The 21,444-nt window shown below is 47.9% G+C and overlaps 1 protein-coding gene across 3 annotated transcripts in view; it reads left to right on the top strand.

The window, feature by feature from the left end:
• The window catches only part of BOC (BOC cell adhesion associated, oncogene regulated), an 81,549-nt gene that overhangs the window by 19,158 nt on the left and 40,947 nt on the right, over nt 1-21,444 (top strand). Inside the window, exon 1 of one of the 3 annotated variants that reach the window (XM_073308450.1) lies at nt 5,496-5,591. The exons of the other annotated variants lie outside the window; for them this stretch is intronic. The gene's annotated coding sequence lies outside the window, so the exon portion shown is untranslated. Of the gene's footprint in view, nt 1-5,495; nt 5,592-21,444 lie in introns of those variants that run through there. 3 annotated transcript variants of the gene reach the window in all.

Raw genomic sequence — 21,444 nt, forward strand, 5'->3', positions numbered from 1 at the left:
AACATGAGATACTCAGATAATCTCCTCTCCCTACCATTTCCTCCCATGGCTAGTGGATAATCAAGACACAGTTTTAATACCCTTCTTCTCCCCTTGCCCCATACGTGCATGTATTTTTTGTGTGTATCCTCTTGGCAGGAGCTAAAAAAACACAAGAGGAGTTTGGACCAAGATGAAACCAGTGGAGGAATATGTTGGGCAGCAAGAGGCTTTGTTCTGAGCCCTGAAGAGAATGGGGGAGGGTGGATGTCACTTCCCCGATAGGGACCTTGCCAAAGTTGTTCTTGCTTGGAAAGGCAATGTATAATTTTGAGGTTGTCTCGGAGTTAACACTTGGTCATCCAAAGTAAGAGTCACTTCCTTTGGGACTGGGAGACTCAAAGTCCCAAATGGCTCTCAGAGTCCTAAATGTGGCTGCCTTGTGTTTCATGCTGTATTGGTACAGATATGTGGCTTAGGTATTGGAACACGTCAGAGGCAAAGCTGGCTATTCCCCTTGGATAACAACTGTGCAATGTCTCAGAGTCTTCCTTAACCAACAAACAATCTAGGTTGGCCTGTCAATGAAGATACAAGTATGATGGTTGCCATCAAAAAGTCAACATTTACCTAGTGGGAGTCAGGACTTCTGGGTTCCATTCCCAACTCTGCCACAAACTACTTGTCTCATCAAGTCAGTTCACCTCTATGTGCCTCAGCTTCTCCATCTCTACAAGTGGCAATAATGCTACTTCCCTACAGTTTTATAAAATGCCTGTAAAGAACCCTTATATACCCCCTGCCCTCCAAGCATCTCAAAATAATAATATTTTGAATAACTAGACAGAGCCACATAAAGCACTGCACAGTCCCCAGCTGATTAGGACAGCAGTTCCCATACTGTGGTCAGCAGAGCACTAGCTGGTGGCCTGGGGAGGGCTGGCTGGTCAGATGGTGCTGACAAGGACTCTCTGTTTTCAGCTGCTGCTATGAGCCCCCAGGCTCTTCATTGCAACCCTCTGTCAAAACAAGGCAAAACGCGTAGGGAAGTTTGGATATATTGTTAACGGTCTCGAGTCAGATGTACCACCTGGCACATAAGTCACTGCTGTAGCTGCTACAGGGATGTTGCACAATCACAGGCTTTAGGGGGGAGTTGTCCATGAGGTGCTCTCTCTATTAAGATGTGTTCTATGCCATGAAGAGTTGGAGTATCCTGTCTGTGTTAGGAAGTCATAGGAGCTCATGCACTTCCTAATTTAAAAAGAGTGATTGAGCTCTGGTGTTGGGCTATTTGTTTATCTGGGGAACCCCGTCCTTGATCTGGATGGGATTCTCCCTAGGAAAACCACCCCATCTCCCTTAGAACTCAGATCTTTGGGGGACCCATGCTGCATACATAAAATGTGTTAAAGTCCTTTTGTGTAAACTCAGGCAGAGTCTCCATTCACTGTGACAAACCTGGGGAGCCCCCCTTACAGAGACCAGCAGCTTCTCGGACTGCAGAGCCTGCCAGCTCTCAAAACTCCCACAATCCCTTTGTTCTCTTACAGGGAAAACAGCTTCCTTAATCCCCTGCACCTACATCCAGAACATAAACACAATCCCCAGCCCCAAAGAAGGTGTCACTGACCTCAAGCTGGAGACTGTAAACTCCTTCCCCTCCCCTCTTTCTACTGCAGCCTGTGAAATTTAACCTCTTGTGCTGAAGGAAACCTGTCACACACAAGCCAAGGTAATGAGCTGTGGCTGCTGCAGCGTGATGGACAGTGATTAATATAGGAATGTCGCCTTGAATGCTGGCATTGACATGCACCTTGTGTTCTGAACACTTCTTTCTAATCAGCTGGAGGTAGGATTTACTAAACTTGGGTCCAGGTGGATCAAAAATGCAGCGCTTCAAAACGCATTCTTTGGGAAGGTAGAGGCATGATCCAGTGGGCAAGGCACTGAACTGGGAGTCAGTTCTTGTCCTGCCTCTGCCACTCACCTGCTATGTGACCTTGGGCAAATCACTTCATCTGTTAGTATCTGGTTCCTCACCTGTCCTTTATCTGCTGCTTAGTTAGATTGAAAACTCATTGGAGCAGGGACTGTCTCTCTCTTTTGTTTGTATAATTCTAATACAATGGGGCCCTGATCTCATTTGGGGCCTTTGGGCACTACTGGACTACAGCTAATTAATAGGTAACACCCATAGTTAAAGGCGGTATGTTGCAAAAGCTATTTATTGTGGAGGTGTCCCAGCAGAGCATTTCAAGCATGAAGCCTAGATCAGATTATTCATGCCACCTCCCTAGTTTTAGAGCACACTGGCTGTGGGAAATTCCCACTGCACCCGCAAGTGGACAGACACCCCCTTTCCTGTCTGAGCTGTTTATATGTTTGGTTGTAGAGATTCTATACTTGCTGAAAAGACCTTGCAGGCACAGGTTGCCACCTGGGCAGCTAGTTGTGGCTGTGTCACCCATTCCTTAGTATATAAGCACGGATGTGATGCGACTGGCTGGGGGAGCTGATCACGTGACATTTGCAAATGGTACCATGTTGCCATTACAGCTCCACTGTTTGCTTCACTCTTGGCAGCTGGATGTCCCTCTGTTTGTTTGACAAACACTTTCTCTGGAGTCTGTGATTACCAGCGGTTTAGTCTGACAAACCCTTGTTAAATTGTCTCCTCCTTCGTTGTCTATAATTCTCCCCCCATTCTGTCCCTGTTAACCAAAATATTTAGAGTGCTCAGAAAAATAATTTCTCTCCATTGTAATCAGCCTGCCCCTCCTTGCTTGATTCATTCAGTGAGGCTGCAACCCCAGAATGCTGACAGTTGGGATTCTTCAGATTTACTAATCCAGAAATCCTGGGGCTTCAGGGAACCAGTAAATACTATAATGCTGAGAATCTGAGAATCTCAAAGCGCTTGACTGACGTTCAGTCTCGCAGAACTCATTAGGTTGTTCTTTATTATTATCCGCATTTTACAGAAGTGGAAGCTGAGGCAGAGGGAGGAAAAGTAATTTGCATAAAATCACACAAGAAATCTGAGAGAACCAGGAATAAAATCCAGCCATCCTGACTCCCAGTCCCCTGCTCTGATCACTAGGAAACATTTCCTCCTCATCTTGAGAGAGAAATAAAATACTTTAGAAAGAAGGGGTGCCAGATGCAGTTTTTAAAATGCCAACTCATTAGTAATTTTAATGGCATTTTGGCATTACTGTAAACTCAATCCTGAAAACTGGGGTTGTGGAATTACTCCAATTACTCCATTCCCCAGTCATGATCCAGTGTTCATAACTATCATCCTTCCCGTGAATCATGTTCAGTGACCTCTTGTTTTCAGCCCTGCAGTATTCGGAGCAGTGCTGGGGGAGAAGAGGCCGAGAGGAAAAAGCACATGGCACATGTCATGGATATTAACTAGCAAGGAAAAAAATTCTCTCCTGGGGCGGGCCCGGATAGATTCTGGCATTCTGCTCCCCCTCTACGAGGATGGTGGGAACATTTTGTACCAAGACCAAATAGAACATATCTGGCTTTGCTACCATCCCCAAACACAGCTGAGAACCTTTTGAGGTATCTTGGGGCCGAGTTATGGTTTGGGGTGGAAACCACATGGAATTTAGCCATTTCACGTGGTTTCTGCTCCAAACTAGGCAAACTACAAGGGTTTCAGTTCAGTTTCACTGCAAGATTGTTTGCGGGGAGAGGGGGAAATATGGAAGAGAGACCATGCGAATCCTTTGTGGAGCCAAAACTGATGCAAAGTAACTTGAAACTGCCACAGCTCTGCTCTCTATACATGCTCACAGTTCCTTGATGCAGATGGGCACATGTAGGGACACCAGAATATCAGAGCTGAAATCCACAGTGGGTTTAGGTTGCTACTATCTACAGTTTGGGATACAAGGAGAGAGAGGTCCTGCAGCTGTTACAAACGGGACAGTAAAAAAGTTGGGGTTGGGTGGGGACATGTCCCCAGCATCTCCCCTCCACCAGTGGTTCTCCCTACAACAGTGGGGATCTGCGAGAGGGGAATTTTGTCTTACAGCTGGGGCATGAATCACAAAGTTGAGGATTACTCTGAACTGGGAGTGCGAAGGTGAGCATAGGCTAGAGCAGGGGTTCTCAAATTTCCTTGCATCTTGACCCCCTTCTGACAAGAAAAATTACTACATGACCCCAGGAGAGGCAGGGGTGAAAGTAAGGCGGTACAGGCCGGTACAGCGTACTGGGTTACAAAGTAGCCGCCAGTACTGGCCCCTACCGCTGACTTTAAAGCGCTGCCCTTTTTGAACGCCCCCATCGGCTGCCCTGCCAGGTCCCTACCAGCACAGCCGCCAAGGGGGAGGTGTAAAAGGGGCAGCAACGTTAAAGCCCTGCAATGGCAGTGCTTTAAGCAGGGTCCTTAAAGCACTGCCGCAGCAAAGGACCCTACTTAAAGCGCTGCCATGGCAGCGCGGCAGCCAGAGCCCCGGGCCCTTTAAATCATCGCTGGAGTCACAGGTGGTGCGGGCCAGGAGCGCAGATGGACGCTGAACCCAGTCCCGCCCCTTCTGCCCAAGGCCCCGCCCCTTCCGGGGGAGGTGGGGAGCAGAGCAGCCCCATACCAATAAGAGCTCAATTTTACTTTCACCCCTGAGAAGAGGGGACCGAAACCTAAGCCTGCCTGAACCCCGCCACCCGGATGGGGGGCCCAAGCCAAAGCCTCACCACCCCAGGCGGGGGGAGGGGGTGGGGACAAAGTCAAAGCCCAAGGGCTTCAGCCCCAGGCGGGGGGCCTGTAACCTGAGCCCCGCCACCCAGGCCTGAAGCCACGGGCTTTGGCCCCGGGTGGTGGGGCTCAGGCTTCAGCCCCAGACCCGAGCAAGGCATGGGGACCCACAGTTTGAGAACCGCTGGGCTAGGATTACCACCTTTTGAAATGCAAAAAAACCGGCAGCCAACCCCCAACCACAGAGCAACCCACTCCCCCTTCAACAGCCACTAGGGAGAGAATGCATAGAGATAACATGGATAACATCACATATCTCTTCACCCTGCGTGACTCAAACCCTCTTTCACACAGATGCCTGGTGTGCTTGCGTGTCGGTGGGCAGACAGCTGCTACATTTTCAACAGTTTTGATCTGCTATCGTTTAAACTGAAACTGGGAATGTTGCAGCATCTTTAGCTGGACCCAGAAACTTTTACCATTAGATGTCCCAGTGTATTGTGATGATAATGCAAATCTTTAGACCCACGTAAAAAAACCCCGGCAGATTACATTATTTTTCTGGCAACTGGCAAATCCATAAAAAAACCAGCCAGGTTGGTCAAATAGAGGGTTGCCAGGTGTCTGGCAGGTGTCTGATCGGTGGCGCAGCAGGGCTAAGGCTAGGTTCAGGCTAGGCAGTGCCTAGATTCAAGTGCGATCAGGGAAGCTCCGGCCAATGGGAGCTGCAGGGGCGGTGCCTGCGGGTGCAGGCAGCACGCACCACTGAGAGCCACCTGGCGAGCCACCCTGTGCCTAGAAGCTGAACATGACGGCCGCTTCCGGGAGCCGCGTGGAGCCAGGGCAGGCAGGGAGCCTGCCTTAGTCCCACTGCGTCGCTGACTGGGAGCTGGCTGAGGTAAGCGCTGCCTGGCTGGAGCCTGAATCCCCACCCCAGGTCAAAACCCCCTCCCACACCATAACTCCCTCCCAGAGCCCATACCCTAACTCCCTGCCCCAGCCCTGAGCCCCCTCCCAGAGCCCACGCCCTCTCCCGCACCCCTACCCCAGCCCTGAATCCACTCCCGGACTCCAGACCCCTCATCCCCAGCCCGGAGCCCTTCCCACACCTCATATCCCTCATCTCCATCCCAGAGCCCGCCCCCGCAGATACAACCTGCCCCCCCATTTCCCTGCCCCAGCCCAGAGCCCCCTCCCGCACCCTGAACCCCTCATTTCTGGCCCCACCCCAGAGCCTGCACTCGCAGCCGGAGCCCTCACCCCTCCCACACTCCAATCCCCTGCCCCAGCCCAGTGAAAATGAGTGAGGGTGGGGAAGAGCGAGCGATGGAGGGAGGGAGAACGGAGTGAGTGGGGGACGGGGTCTTGGGGAAGGGGCAGGGATGGTTTCTAACCATCAGAGGAGTGAAGTTTTGGAATAGCCTTCCGAGGGAAGTAGTGGGGGCAAAAGATCTATCTTGCTTTAAGATTAAACTCGATAAGTTTATGGAGGAGATGGTATGATGGGATAACATGGTTTTGGTAATTAAATATTCATGGTAAATAGGCCCAATGGACTGTGATGGGTTTTTAGATGGGGTAAGATCCAAGTTACCCGGGAAAGAATTTTCTGTAGTATCTGGCTGATGAATCTTGCCCATATGCTCAGGGTTTAGCTGATCGCCATATTTGGGGTCGGGAAGGAATTTTCCTCCAGGGCAGATTGGAAGGCCCTGGAGGTTTTTCGCCTTCCTCTGTAGCATGGGGCACGGGTCACTTGCTGGAGGATTCTCTGCTCCTTGAGGTCTTCAAACTACAATTTGAGGACTTCAATAGCACAGATATAGGTGTGAGGTCTTTTTAGGAGTGGTGGGTGAAATTCTGTGGCCTGCATTGTGCAGGAGGTCAGACTAGATGATCATAATGGTCCCTTCTGACCTAAATATCTATGAATCTATGAAAGGGTGTTCGGTTTTGTGCAATTAGAAAGTTGGCAACCCCTAGTCAAATACAGCCAAGTGGTAACCCTAGCAGAGGCCCATCTCTGCTGGAGGCATAGATCTAGCCATTTGTGTCCATATGTACATGTCCCTGCATGCGCTGGGGCTCTAGCATGCAGTAAAACCCTTCCAAGTCCCCCCTTCCTCACTCTTCTCCTCTCCCGCTTGCTTCATTCCTCTTGTAAAGAGCTCTGCCAAACCACGGGTTTGTTTTCTGTGCACGTGCAGCTCTTGCCAGCTCCATTGCACTGGGGAGGGGGGAAAAAGCAGGGGCTGGTGGGGAGAGAAACTGAGAGCAGGCTGCTGCTTTCCAAACTCTTATTTGTTTAAAGCTTAAGATTGTTTGAGAGAGCTTTCCGAGCGAAGGGGAAGTGGCAGGGGAGGCAGGGAATGAAGAAAGTAAACTGGCTGTCAAGGAAAGCAAACTTTCCAGCTGGAACTGTTGCCTGATGCTTACTGTGTGAAGAGTGGGGAGAAGCAGCGCATTTACAGTCTTGCTCCTTGGGTCTGTCCAGACGGCACGCAAGTGTAAAGAGAGAAGAGGGGGGAAAGCAAGGAGCCAGGGACTGAGTCATGTGGGACGTCCTGTTACTGTCATTCTCTGTAAGCTGTCTGAGGCAGGAACTGTGTGTGTGCGCGCGGTTGGCCAGCCCTGGCATCCTGATGCTAGTTAGAAACCCTGGATGATACAGTAATGGTGAATATTAAAGAATAGTATTGTCCGGGGGTGCTTTTATGACCGCTAATGTTTAGTAGCTGTGCTTGTTAAGACAAGGGCAAATCTCATGTTCTGGGGCCCTTGCCCAAAGTCACACAGCAAGTCAATGGCAGAAGAGGGAGTAGGTTTCCTGACTTCTATTCTGGTGTCCCAGTCCTGGCCCGGACCATCTCCCAGACGTTATGAAGGTATTTGCCATGTGGGTGCAGCACTACAGAATTGGTTAGCGTTATTTGTGGGAGGGAAGATTTAACTTCAGGTATCATAATATTTACTTGAGGAATCAGTGACTGGCAACGAGACACTGAACTTGGTTTGAATGTATATGGCAGGAAAGGATGTTGGATTTGACTGTCTGTAAGATACTTACATGGCCCCCACACCCTTAATACCTCCCAGTTTTAATGTGTCTATCCTCACAACACCACTGTGAGGAGGACAATGTTGCTATTTCCATTTCTCAGATCAGGAACTGAGACACGGAGAGACTAAGTTACTGGGCCAAGGTCACACAGGCAGTCTGTGGCAGAGCAGGGAATTGAACCCAGGTCTCTGGAGCTCCAGGCTACCACCCTAACGACTGGATCATGCTTCTTCTCAGATGAGTGGTTGGATCTAGTATGTCAAATCCTATAGTATGTTTCTCAAAGTTACCATCCCTTCAGGCCTGTATCTGAACAGGTAAAAGTGGAAGGGCCTGCGAACTATAGCTATTTACAGATGTCCCCTTGACTGAATTGGTAAAGGCAAACTGTGTCAGGAAATAACATGTGGGTGTGGCCCACACTGGACTCCAGAACTCCATAAAGCAGCACAGGGGTCATCAATAGAAGGAAGCGTCATAGTTTGCACCCGTGTGCCACCACTCGCTATTGGCCCCCATCCCTCACTGGCAACAGAAGAGGAGGTGGCTGCTTGTGGCCTGATGGCACACACAACCCCCCAGCAGCTTCAGACCCAGGTCTTGTGGAGGGATAAAGCCCAAAGTCAGGGAGCAGCCTTGCTAGTGTTTGTGAGCAGATGTGGAGACAATGGTCCCTGTGAAACTGGACAGCTGCTCTCCTAGTCAGTCTGTTGACCTGCACTTCCAGTGTGACCATCACTAAGGTTCTCACCCTGCCCTTGTTTCAGCTGCTATCCTGAGTGGGTGATTGTCTTCAGGGGAGCCTGAGCTGAGCTAATAGTTCCGCGACTAAGGAAAAGGCTGCCCACATTTGAGTCAGTCTTCACCTGATCGTTGGCGAGAGGGAAATCTATCACCCGCTTCTGAGAACTCCCTGTCACCTCCAGCCTCTGGAGCTTCACCTTGGGACCATCACTCACAGTACCCTTGTGGAGCAGGCTACCATGGCAGGTCATGATTTTTAAGGCCAGAAGTGTCTCTTATATCACCAGGACTGACCTCCTGCATAAGACAGACTATAGAACTTTCTCCAGTTACTCCTGTATTGAGCCTACTAGTCTATGGGTTAGCTTGGTCCTAGCCCATTCAGGGGGTTAGAGCACAGGGATAGCATTCTGCAGGTAAGCCAGAATTAGATCAGGAGCCAGCGAAGAGGCCAAAGCACTGTCTTCAGGCAATAATTTTTCTCTTCTCTGTTGGTCTCTGGCACTGACATAGAGCTACATCCCATAAGGCTCTTTCCTTTGAATGTTACTGATGTTCCATATCAGTGGGAAACTGAGCATAGTAGAGAGTCAGTCGAGCTCCGTTTCTGCCCACAATTTTTTCAGGTTTTCTCAATTTAAAAAAAAAAAAAAAGTGATTTAGTGCTGCTGAAAAGCATTTGCCTGATAGCCTTTGGAGACCGAAATCCTCTATTTATTCCCAAACAAAAACCATCACTAAAAGTGATCTGCAAAGGAAAATAAATTTTGAGGTTATGCTCTTCTTTTGCTTCTTTATGATATATACAGAAGGGTTTATTTTTCTCCCCACAGAAAGTTGTGCTTCATATTCAAAATTCTTGTCTTACTCTTACCCTGGAAGACTCAATACACGACGAGTAGGTTTATGACTAGAGCTGTGTGAATAACCAATTTTTTTTCAGTTTCGTGGCTGAACCAAAAGAATAAAATATTTCGCTTTGGCTCAGCCCAAAATGAAAAATGTTCATTTTTTGGTGGTGGGTAAAATGAAATGGTAAAAATATTTATTTTCAATTTCAAGGGTTTCTTTTAAAATGTTTGTTTTTAAATAAAATTAGTCAAACTCGAAAACAACAAATATCTTTCTAAAACAAAAAGTCAAAATGTTTAGATCTTTCCAACTGTTTTTCTAACAGAAACAGTTCGCCAAAATAGACCTGAATTCGCAAATTGCAGATTTGTGTAAACCCAAACATTTTTTTGTGGAAAAAGGTTTTGCACAGGTCTATTTATAACATCACAAATACTAAGAAAAGGAAAACTAAGCAACTAAACAGGGACGGATTTCTGGTCAGAATGTTCATATTTTGACAATATCTGTTTAACTCAAATGCCTGATAAACCGCTGTGAGGAAAGATCTCATTGTTAAAGATTCAATATTGCTGCACCTTCCAGTAAGAGCAGAGAGAGCTCCCAGTCCACATCTCTGGTCCCCCAGGAGAAAACGGGGAAGACTAGAAATATCAGGAATGTCAAATCTCATGTTTTTAAAAAACAATACAAACAAAACCCCACCACCATCAATCAAACCAAACCCCATGCGTGTCTCTATGAGAGCATGTACATGCATGCTTGCGCGTGCACACAGAGTTTATTTGGAACAAACCTTCCAGGCTTCCTCTAATACATCATAAAGAAGCAAAAAAGACACTTCCTCTCTCCCTCCCCCCTCCCTTTGCCCTTCACCTTAAAAACTTAACAGCAGACCACTTTTGGGACTGACCTCACTCTGCACAGGTTGAATAAAATAGCATCAGAGCTACAGGTCAATGATGGAGAGAGTGCAAACTCACTGGCAGTTTTCCCTGTACAGTATGTGATGAGAGACGCCTCCAAAGCCAGTCAGCAGGTGATTAAACTTTGTATTGATTGTACTGGCAAGTCTTTTGTCCTGTCTGCATTGTACACCCTTTTGGATTTGATGTTAACTGGGTTAAACTAGCCTCAGACTCGTTGACTGGAATTTCTGGGCCTGCTTCTACTGAAGCCAAGGCAAAGGTCACCTTGACTTCAGTGGCAGCAAGATCAAACCCTTTTTATGATCTCCTAGAAAAGTTACTGCAGGAAACCTCTGGTGGGCCATTGGATTACAAAAGTTTGGTCAATTCTCTCTAGATCAAATGACTAAGTCTAGAAGGGACTCCTATGCTGACTGTGTGACATACTTGGCAAGATTGTATATTTAAAAAAAAGCTGAATATTTAAAAACATCTGTCCAAGTTTTATTTTCTGCTTTGTGGAACAACCTATTTCCTCACTGAGACAAGAAAAAAGAAAAGGAGTACTTGTGGCACCTTAGAGACTAACCAATTTATTTGAGCATGAGCTTTCGTGAGCTACAGCTCACGAAAGCTCATGCTCAAATAAATTGGTTAGTCTCTAAGGTGCCACAAGTACTCCTTTTCTTTTTGCAAATACAGACTAACAGGGCTGTTACTCTGAAACCTGAGACAAGAAAGACACTGGTTTATCACTTGCAAATTCTTTGTTTTGCCTGTAGCTATTTCCTGCTGTGACCTTTGTTTTCATTATATTCTAGCTGCCAACTCTATGTTGTCTCAGAACTACAGTTAAAAAAATACCACCAAGACTGTCAAAAATAGGACTCTAAAGTTAGGCTCCTTAATCCATATTTTAGCATCTGAAAAAGTGGCCTGATTTTCAAAAGCGTGAAGAAGTGAGCTGTAGCTCACGAAAGCTTATGCTCAAATAAATTGGTTGGTCTCTAAGGTGCCACAAGTACTCCTTTTCTTTTTGTCATCTCTGTGTAAGCGGGGGAAGAGTCCCTCTATTGTGGGGAACTTTCCTGGCTTCTGCACTACCCCGGTGAAGTAGGCTAGCGAAAGGATCTGAGTCCTCACTCCCACTTACTTTACCCAGAGGCCTCCCTGCCCTTGAGAACTCCCTTTCTACTCTCCTGTCTGGCAGAGTCCTCCTAACCCCAACAAGACTGGGCCCAGGATTCCTAGGGGGCTCGATCCCCAACCCTGCTGTGGTCACCTAGGACGGGCTAGGGTGTCCCCACTCCGGGGTGCTCTCTCTGCACTGGGCACTTCTCTGACCCACTGATCATTACATATAATTTAAAGCAAATGCAAGTTATTTAATAAACAATTAATTTAAAAAAGAGTAAGGAAAAATGGGAAAGGTTAAAGGAAACACATCACCCCGCTCTGAGGCAGGGAACATCACAAACAGTGTCTCTGGAATGTTAGGGCAGTTCACAGTCTGTTCCTTGTAAGTCCCAGGCCTTCTTCTCAGGCCCTGGCTGTGCTGCAGGGATGCTGTGAGTTGGACACTCGCTCTGGTAGTGGCCACATGCTCTCAGGCTCTAGGTGGCAGGGCCCTTCTTCCCAGTGTTGCCCCCCGCCCTGTCAGGGTTACCAATCCCACTCCGAGTCTGGCCTGCAGAGTCTCCTGGCTGAGGCGTCTCCCTGTGCTGGGCCCACTGCCCAGGGTGCCCTGGGCTCTACTCAGCTGCTCACGACACTGGGCCCCGGACTGCTCCAGCTCCACTCTGCCTCAGCACGGTTGCTGCTCTGCCTCCAGCTCCCTGGGCTACTTCTCTGGCCCCTCTGGCTCTGGTTGCTGCAGCTCTGCTCCCAGGACAGGTCTGCTCTGCAGGCTGCTTCTGTGACTCTACTTCCAGCACTGACCTGCTTCGTGAGCTGCTTTTCTGGCCCCTCTGGCTCTGTTTGCTGTAGCTGTCCTCCCAGGACAAGTCTGCTCTCTCTGGGCTGTGCTTCTGGCTTTGGGGCTGCAGCTCTGCTCCCAGGACAGGATCTGCTCTCTCTGGGCTGCTTTTCTGGCCCCTCTGGATCTGGCACAGCTCTGCTCCCCAGCTCAGCTTGAGCTCCTGCTTTCTCCTTAGCTCGGCCCCTCTCTGTCTGACTCAGACAATTCCAGCTCACACCCCTTTGGCCTCCTGACTCCCTGATTAGCCTGCCCGCCCTGTCATGCATGCTGACCTGGAGTATTGGCCTCCTCCCCATTGTTCCTGGGGACTGTCAGTCTCAGGGTCCTGATTTCCCATCGACCCCCCTTTTAGTACTGGGAGCTAGCAACTAAAACACCCACGCTGAATGTTAGTAAGGGGGCAACAGTCCCCTTACATTTGAATCTGAGTGCACTGCACAATAAACTGTTTTGAGAACAAGCAGTTCTGTAATCAGAGTCAGAGATGGTAGTTATTGACAGCTGTCCAGTACTCTGACCTCCATGTTCGACATTTCTAAAGTATTTCCTTGTGTTTATTAACTGGCTGTATTAGTTTGTGGCAGTGGAGTCTTTGGTTTTGTGGTTAATAAGATTTATTTGCATTTGTATTTTTGTTTGTTTTTTAAAGAGAGGAAATTGTATCAGTAGCTATTGGAGTGAGTGGATACTGTGAAATATATTGTCAATGGTACTGTAATCCTGACCCATATAACATGACTGAGACGTGGAAGAAAAGATCAATCTCTTCCCAGCTTTCTGTCACATCCTTATTATGCTATGCAGTCCTCCTTGTTTGGAAGACTGTAAAGCAGTCAGCAGCCCATTCCATGACTATTGAATCCAGACCAGGTTTTAGGGAAGGCTGGTGTGGTGACAGTAGGTATCTGTCAGTCTGGGACAGCTTCAAAAAAGAATCACCTTTTCAGTCAGCACAATGGGGTCCTGCCTCTTTATTGCCTCACACCCTAGTGACTGGTGTGAGGCCTTGCTGGGCAGGAGGGTTTTCTTGGGGCTCTTTTGGGGATATGCATCAGATGGGGAAGGCAATGAGAAAACAGCACTGTCTGATCATTGCTGCTTGAACCTCTCTAGCAGTTAGGGCAAAACACAACATAGTGGGACCTGCCAAACACCAACTCCAACGTCCAGCCATCTCCCTTTCCCTCCTCAAACCCCTCTTCTCTGTTTTTCTCCCTTTCTGCCTCCCCAGCTCCCACCCCCTCTGACACCCTTGGTCTTTTGCCCAGCATTGTTTCCTTTGCATCTGCCTAGCCTGTCTCCTTTCAGACCTTCCTCCTGCCCAACAGGCAATTACAGCCCCAGCCCCAGACTTCAAGTGTTTTTTTTGTTGGGAAAGGATGAGAATGAAAAACAAACTCAGCGCCTGGAGTAAAGTACCCAAGCCACAGGCACATCACTGCCGGGAGTCTCCAAGACACAGGAGTATCAGCTCTTCCTCTGCTCCTCTCTCTGGCTGATATTCTGTCAGTTGGTTTGGCTCAGTAAGAAAACCCCGGGGTTCAGGGCTGGGTTAAACCTAATTGGGACGGAGACTCAAACAAGCCAAAGCTCCTTCCACCCCCTCCTCCTGACCAATTGTGGAACTGTTGGCTCCCTGGCTTGCCAACACTACAGACTCTTCCCCCGTCCTCCTGATGAATTCCAACATGCTGGCAGTGCCCCGTCTGTTCAGTGGATCTTTTGGTTCAAACTGTGTGGATCCATAGGTCCCCCTTCCAGGCCAAGACCCCAATTCTGCCATATTCCACACTGCTTGTCTGGGATACAATTACTTTTGCCTTCTCTTTTAAACCAGTTGAGGGTTGTTGCTTTTTTGTGTATGATTTGATTACTTGTTCTTCTTCCTACAGTAGAAGGCTGTGATTGTGTGCTACTGCTCCAGGAGGTGCCTAGCCGTTCACCTAGCCACAGCCCAGAGGGATAGGGGACAAAGATGGCTTTAAAGTTACCTTTACGCTCTTCTGATTCTGGGCTGGTGGGGGACCAAAATGGCCACTGGCATAACTTGGATAGCCCAGGAAGCTTCTCTGAATTACAGCAGCCCTGCATAAGCTGTTTGTGGGTAGCTGTGCCACCCAGGATCTCCATTGTGCTACATGTTCTGGGCTTGCCCCGGTATGCCCCCTGCCCCAGCATGCTTGAGGCTGGCGAGCGGCCTGTGCAGGCCGGCCTTGGGCTGACCATGCAATGCCTACACGGAGGAAATCCTCCTTTAGCGGGTTAGGAGGCCAGAGCAGAAGAAAAAATCCCTCCTGAAATTGTTTACCATTGTTGCAGTCTGTCACTCTCCTTTGCATTTCTTCTCACTAAGTGTGTCTGCCTCACCTGCCCATGCTCCCCCTCCCGTCCCTCTCTCTCTCCCTTTTCTCCCTTTGACTACCACGTCCCCCTGTGGAGATAGAGCAGCAGAACTGAATAGTGGAGAGAGAATGAGAGATGTAGAATGCAGTGAATTGAGGGTGTTTAAGTTAAACAAAAACAAAGACACATGTCACTGATTAGTTGTGGCCTGTCATCTAGGAGTAGGGTGCCACTTGTTTGCCCTGCAGGTCAAAAAATACTGCAGCGGGATTTGAAAGGAGGAGATAGGTGAGTAACTTCATGAGTCCAATAATGTAACACATCCTAAAGTGAGAATAATCCCTGTAAATTACACTATAAATGCTTTGGGGGCAGGGATCGGCTTTTACTATGTGTTTGTACAGCACCTAGCACAACCGGGCCCCGACCCTGACTGTGGCCTCTGAGTAATACTATAATGCAAATAGCAGATCAACTAGTATTCTGGGGTGGCAGAAGGTAGGGTGCTGGACTAGATGGGCCAATGGTCTGATCCAATACAGTAAATCCCTTGCTTCTAAAATCAATGTGGTATTAACCCATGGTATTCTGACACTGTGTTTTTTGCATCTCCACATCATGCTGTTGTCCATGTGCAACTCTGTCCCCTGCATGTCTCACATCTCAATACTCTGTGCAGATGCAATATTTTGTTGCAGAGTCCAAAATAAGTTGAACGATGTAACTGTTCAGTGAGCTGAGTTTGCAGCATCCGTGGGACAAACCCACAAAAAACAGGCTGGGGGGAAGAGGATATCTGGTGGTCTGCCAAATAGGCAGCAAATCTCCATGAGCAGAGCAGTGACATCGCTGTTGGTTTTACAGGCTGATCCTTCTCTGTTCTCTGAAAGCTTGTTTGGGATGCAGGGCAGGTTGAGTTGCAAAGCTGTGGACTGCTGCTTGGAATCTCACAGGGTGATACTATTAAGAGGTGTGAAAGGGTCATTGGCTTATTGAGATTTTCCCTTATGCAACTGCTGGAGATGTCCTGTCTCTCTGGGGACTGTCAGGTATTAAAGTGACACGAGAGTGGCTGTTAACCAAAAGGCTGGAATTTCTGCAGATAGATCAAGGAGAAAAGGGCTAGAGAAGATGGTGAGGGAAGTCATCTAAAGCCTGTTGGCAGCTTTCGCTGGTGGGAGTTGAATTTAGGGGGGTTGTTTGGTTAGGTGTTTCCACCCCTGCCTGTGTGGCTCAGAGAAGGAGCAGGAAAGGGCAGCAGTTCTGAGCTTGACGCCGGCACAGCTTCTGCTTTCTTGGAGCATTTTATTTCTGAAGAGGTTTCGTAGCTCAGTCTGCCTAGGCCTTTTCAGCAATCAGGGCTGCGCTCAGCAGACAAGGGCTGAGCCACTTGGGGAAAGATGGCTCCACCGGAAGGACCCAAAAGCCACCTCTATGCCAACTTGGGCTGGATGTTTGCCCGAAGAGCGGGCTTGGGAACATCTTGACAGCTGGCCCACTTTATGCTTATTCGTTGCTTCCTTCTCCTTCGTCTTCAACCACCTCTCTTCTCCCCCACCCCAACTCAAAACTCCAGCCCTTCTCCGAGCCCCCAGCCTCTCCAGATTAGAGCTCTCCAGGGACTTCGGCCTTTTGAAAGGAAAAAAGAAAGAAAAAAAGGAGGGGGGGAGGAAGAAAGAGGGGGAACAGAAGAATGAAAACCGACCCAAGGGGCAATAGTCCCTCGAGCCATCTCACTGCATTACAATGAATGTGGACTCTATTAAGCTCCGTTCTGCCTGTTAGTGTTTCCCAGGGCAACACAGCTCCCATATGGCAAGCATGCAGCAGATTAGGGTAGGCCTCTAGGCCTCATTGAAGGCCTGAGGCTTGACTGGCAGTTGAACCCCCTCCTCGCTTCTCCTCACACTTGACACTGCCTGTGTTTATCTAAAGCAAAAGGGTTGGGTGGGGGGGAAGGGGCATTTGGAAGGTTATTGTCCCGGGCAATGAGAGATAGGAGAGGAGAAGGGCTGAGGCAGGCAGGGATGGAGAAAGGGATGTTGGTGGGGGGTGGGAGATGAGGTGCAGTAGAAGGGGGCTAGGAAAGCGAGAGGGTGGCTGGGGGGGGAGGAGGAAGGCCTCATAAATATTCAGGAGGGGTGTTGAATGGGGAGAGGAGAAATAAAGCAGATGGAATTCGTGTTAAAGAACAGCCACAATCACCCTCCAAAAACAAGAAAAGAAAAGCGCATGGCCTTAAAGGAGCGTAGGGAGCGGCGTTTATCCAATTAGCAGGGTTGTCAAATTGAATTTATACAGAATGGAAGGGGGAGTTGGGGGGGGAAATTAAGTGTGTGGGATGCGGGGAGGAGGGTGAGATATCGAAGAAAAGATGTGAGTTTTCTTTTTTCTTTACACTTTGACAAGGAGGTTTTATCCTTTAAAGGGCTGAAGCCATTGTCAGGGTGGGCAGAGGGTAGAGAAACTCGGACGATTAGCGTTTGGTGCAAGACTCCTTTTTGGGGATGGGCAATAGAATAAGGAAGGTTACAGAACAAGGCACAAGTCTGGGATGTGACAGGAAAATGCAGACATCCCTTTTGCTTGCCTTGTATATTTGTAATGAATTTAGGGCTGGTTAAAGGTGTTGGGTTTTGGCAGCACGGGGAACCGAAGTCCTCTGTGCACAGGACAGATACACCACATGGCAAGCTTCCCTCACATAGTGCCCCCTATCCATCCATCCCAACTCAGAAGGACCACTTCTCAGTTGAGCGGGAGTCCAGATTCCATAGCCAATTCAGCCCTTGCTGTGCTGCTGAAACTGCCTAGGAGGGGGCTTACTGGCATTGCTGACAGCTGCTCACTAGAAAACGATACTCATTTCACATAGGCCACCAAAGAGCTGTCAGATACAACTGATATTCTCTCACTAGTGACCTGAGCCAGACTAGCAATGGAATGCTTTCTATCCCATTCCTATCTTTGAGCCATCCAATCTCTCTATAGTGGTACCATGGGCTCTAGTAGAATAGAGTTCTGAGGAGCAATAGCCTCATATTCGAGGAAGATGAAATGGCTTATAACAGTGGTTATGTGTTTGCTTTGGTTTGGTTTGTGTGAACAGTTCTGCTCCAAGTGTTTGGGTTATTTTCCATCACGGGCCTACTTAATTCTTTCTGGTGGGTACTTCTGCCTCTATACTCAAAGCCACTTTAAGCAAATTTCTGGTCTCTCCCTGCAAAGTCCTCTGATACACCCCCTCCCAAGTATGATCTACCACTTCCAAGGCAGACTTGCTGCTTTGCAAAACCGTGATGCTGTGCTCACCCCAAATTATGTTCAGGATGCTTTAACCATCTTAACACCGAGGATGAGTTTAATCTGATATTTCTGTGCTTCCACTCTTCCTCCTTGACTGAGATCACTGGGCCAGATTCTGATCTCAGGAACAGCCAGCAAGAGCCATATAGTTTTAGAGACTGAGTGTCCCTCTTTTCATTTTTTCCTTCCCGCCCTCCCTCCAAAAAAAATAATTTAAATTTTTTTAGGAGAAAGGAAAAACACAACAAAACTTGGATATTCAGTACAAAAAATGGCATTAATTGAAAGTCACAGAGTTAATCATTCCAAAGTCAGAGAATGCAATGTTAAGGTGAAAGCACAGTCTTAATTCTGTCTCTATATGCATATGCATTATGATGCAGTATTTGAGAATTAGTAAGGACTGTAATACAAATATCACACAAATATTTGTCTACTACTTTAGATACACCAGTCAGTTTTCCCCCCGACCCAGGTTCTCCCTAAATAGAGTCCTCTGAGTGTGCAACTACTGTTAAATCTTTTCTCACCGCTACAGCTATCCCACGCTTGAAACTTCTCCAGGAGAGTGAGCTGGAGAACACTGTGACTTCCCCAATAATGTCAAGCTCTAAAATTAACCCTGTTTAGACTCTCTGCTGTGGGGGCGGGTGGTAGCTTACCTCCTAATGCTACTTAATATTTCAGTTTCAAACTAGCATGGCCTAGTATAGAGTGGTTTGAGATCTACAGAAGAAAAGTACTATATAAATGCTGCATGTTTGTTTATTAAGTGTGTAATAGTAGTGACTAGTGGGGTCCCAACTGAAATCAGGGCCCCATTGTGCTAGGCACTGTACATTGTAAGAGACAATCCCTGCCGGATAGAGCTTACAGTCTAAATAGACAAAACGGACAACAGATTAGAGAGAAAATAGCCCTATTTTACAGATGGGGAACAGAGGCAGAGAGAGATTCAGTGACTTGCCCAAGGCCCCGAAGGTGTCTGTGGGAGTGCCTGGAATTGAACCAGATCTCTGGAGGTGCCCAGTTCAGTGCCTTAACCACAAAACAGTCCTTCTCTTCAAGATACAATTATTTCTCCCCTCCCCTGTATCCAACTGTCTAGCAGCCTGGAACAACCAAAAATTTAGTCCTTAGTACAGCAGCTGTGCCGCTGTCACGTTTTAAGTGTAGACAAGCCCTAAGTTTGTATCTGGATCTAGAGCCAAATGTCCCCACTGTTTGAAGCCTGGGTATTCGATAGGGATGGTCTCTCAGAAATCCAGTGTGCACAGACTGATACATCTGACCTGATGCTGACAATGCAAACTGGCCTCCTGCCTCAACTTCCTTTAAATGTCACCAAATAACAGAAGAAATGGATGGTTTACTCTCTTGGACTGAGTGTGTCGTTAACTCCTCTGGCTTCTCTCAGCCAGTGGTGGCCCCTACTATGTGGGACAAGAGCACATGGCTAATTTATGTGTGCGTCCCTACTAAAGTGTGGTCTGGGACACAGCTGTTCTGAGGTGGTAGATATGAGGATCCTGGGGCAGGAGTCCTGGTTTTCATATTCAGCTTCAGCTCTGACATGCTGGGCGGTCAGTGCAGCTAGGATTTTTAAAGGCAGCTCAGCACAGCAGCTTGTCGCCAAGGGGAGACAGCTGGGACCTTCAACACACACACAAAATAGTTCTTTTATTTTTATTTTTTTAGATGATTCCATCTAACTACCGATCACAGTGGGACATCCATGTTTTCTTATCTGACAGCTGCCCTGAGATCCAGATTATTCTTAGAGAAGTCCCCTTAATACTCTTTCCTTGGCCTGCCCATTCCTCCCTCTGTTTTAGTATATCTGGTGCCCAGACCACTGTAGGCCAATGGGAGATGGCTTAGCATTGTGCTAGCCCTGTGTTCAGCTCAGGTTGTGCTGGAGGATATAGGGAGAGCAGGAAATAATTTAAAAAATAACAGTAATACTTGGCATTGCTGTTGCACTTTTTCTCCTCAGAACTAAAAGCACTTTAAGAAGGTGGTGGTATCCCTATTTTACAGATGTGGAAACTGAGGCATAGACAGGCACAGTCACTTGACTAAGGTCACTGAATGAGGCAATGGCAGGGGAACAGAACCAAAGCATCTTCATTCCCAATCCTGTGCTCTAGTCACTGAGTCGCAAGGCCAGCCCATGCTAATCCAGTCCATAGTCCAAGAGATGTGGGGGAAAGAGGGTTGCCAGAGACAGGGTACACTCTCCTGGGCTTCAGCATTTTTCCTCCTGGTCTGTTCTGGCTTTTCATTTTTCCTTCCTCGCAGGCCATTCCCCCTCCCCTGGAGCTGTAAAGGGCATGTTGATGCCCAAGGGTAGAAAGGGGCTGTTTTCCATTTGGGACCCTCATAAATTACAGGCAGTGTGGTAGTAACAGGAATTGTTTGGCTGGCCCTCGTTAAGCAGGAGGGGGCCTAGGTCTGTGGGCAGCATTTCCTCAGTAAAACCTTCAGCTTGTAATCAGCAAACACTTCTGTTGCGGCCTGTGTTTAATGCAAAGTGTGCTGGCTCTTGCTCCATCTCCTCCTCCCATCTCTCTTCTGTCTCCTGCTCTCTTCCCTCCCCTCCCAACCTCATTCTCTCTTGCCCGCCTGCCCCCATCCACTCCACTCCCTAGTGCAGTGTGTGTGGCAGGGAACTAGGCTGACAGCTTTTTCACCCCACACATCTGATGCAGCCCTTGTTAATCTCACTATGCTAATGGCCCAGTTCTTTGATTTACTGGGCTGTCTGAAAGGGACTTGGTACCTTCACTGCACTGACAGGAAATTGTTATTTTAACCTGACAGGAAATAATTAAGAAAGAAAGAAAGAAAAAAGGTCTTTCTTTCTTTTTCTTTTTTTCTTTTTTTTTCTGTCAAACCCCCCCCCCCCGACTTTAACCCTTTCTTTCCCAGAACAGTTGGTGAGTGTGAGGTTTTGATAGTGTAGGGCTCACATCTTGATGAAAGGAAAAGGGGTGCTTCTCGGTGTAGCTGCCTTCAGGGGAGGAGAAGAGGAAGTTAGGGACATTTTGAATAAGGTTCCACTACACATTTGGGTAGAAAGGTGGAAATCGTTCCCATGGGACTGCAGTCCTATCAGCACCTAATGCTAGGGGAAACATGTACTGGGCATGCAACCTCTGGGCATGCAACAGAAATCTAGCTGGGAGACGGGGACATTTCGGGGATTGAGCTGCTCCATTCTGCATCTTTCCCCTTCCCAGATACAAAGAAAGCCAGGCTGGTTACAGGAACGTTACTGAGATAGAAGTCAATCTACTTTCTTAAAATTCTTGACTGTGTTACTGCCACCACCTTAGGACCAGAATTTTCATTTGATATGTTGGGAACTGAGCGCTTTCGACAAACTGGCTCTGATTGTGGGTACGACTGAACATATGAAAATCTGGCCCTGGATATTAACTGGTCTTTCCGTTTAAATTATTTCTTTCATTTCCCCCCATTTATGCTGGCTGTTTACTTTCTACACTTGGCTCCCAGCTATGAAAGGAAAGGTTGTTATTTAGTGCCATGACTCTGA

Source organism: Lepidochelys kempii, chromosome 1, assembly GCF_965140285.1.
Source record: "Lepidochelys kempii isolate rLepKem1 chromosome 1, rLepKem1.hap1, whole genome shotgun sequence".
Classification (NCBI taxonomy): domain Eukaryota; kingdom Metazoa; phylum Chordata; order Testudines; family Cheloniidae; genus Lepidochelys; species Lepidochelys kempii.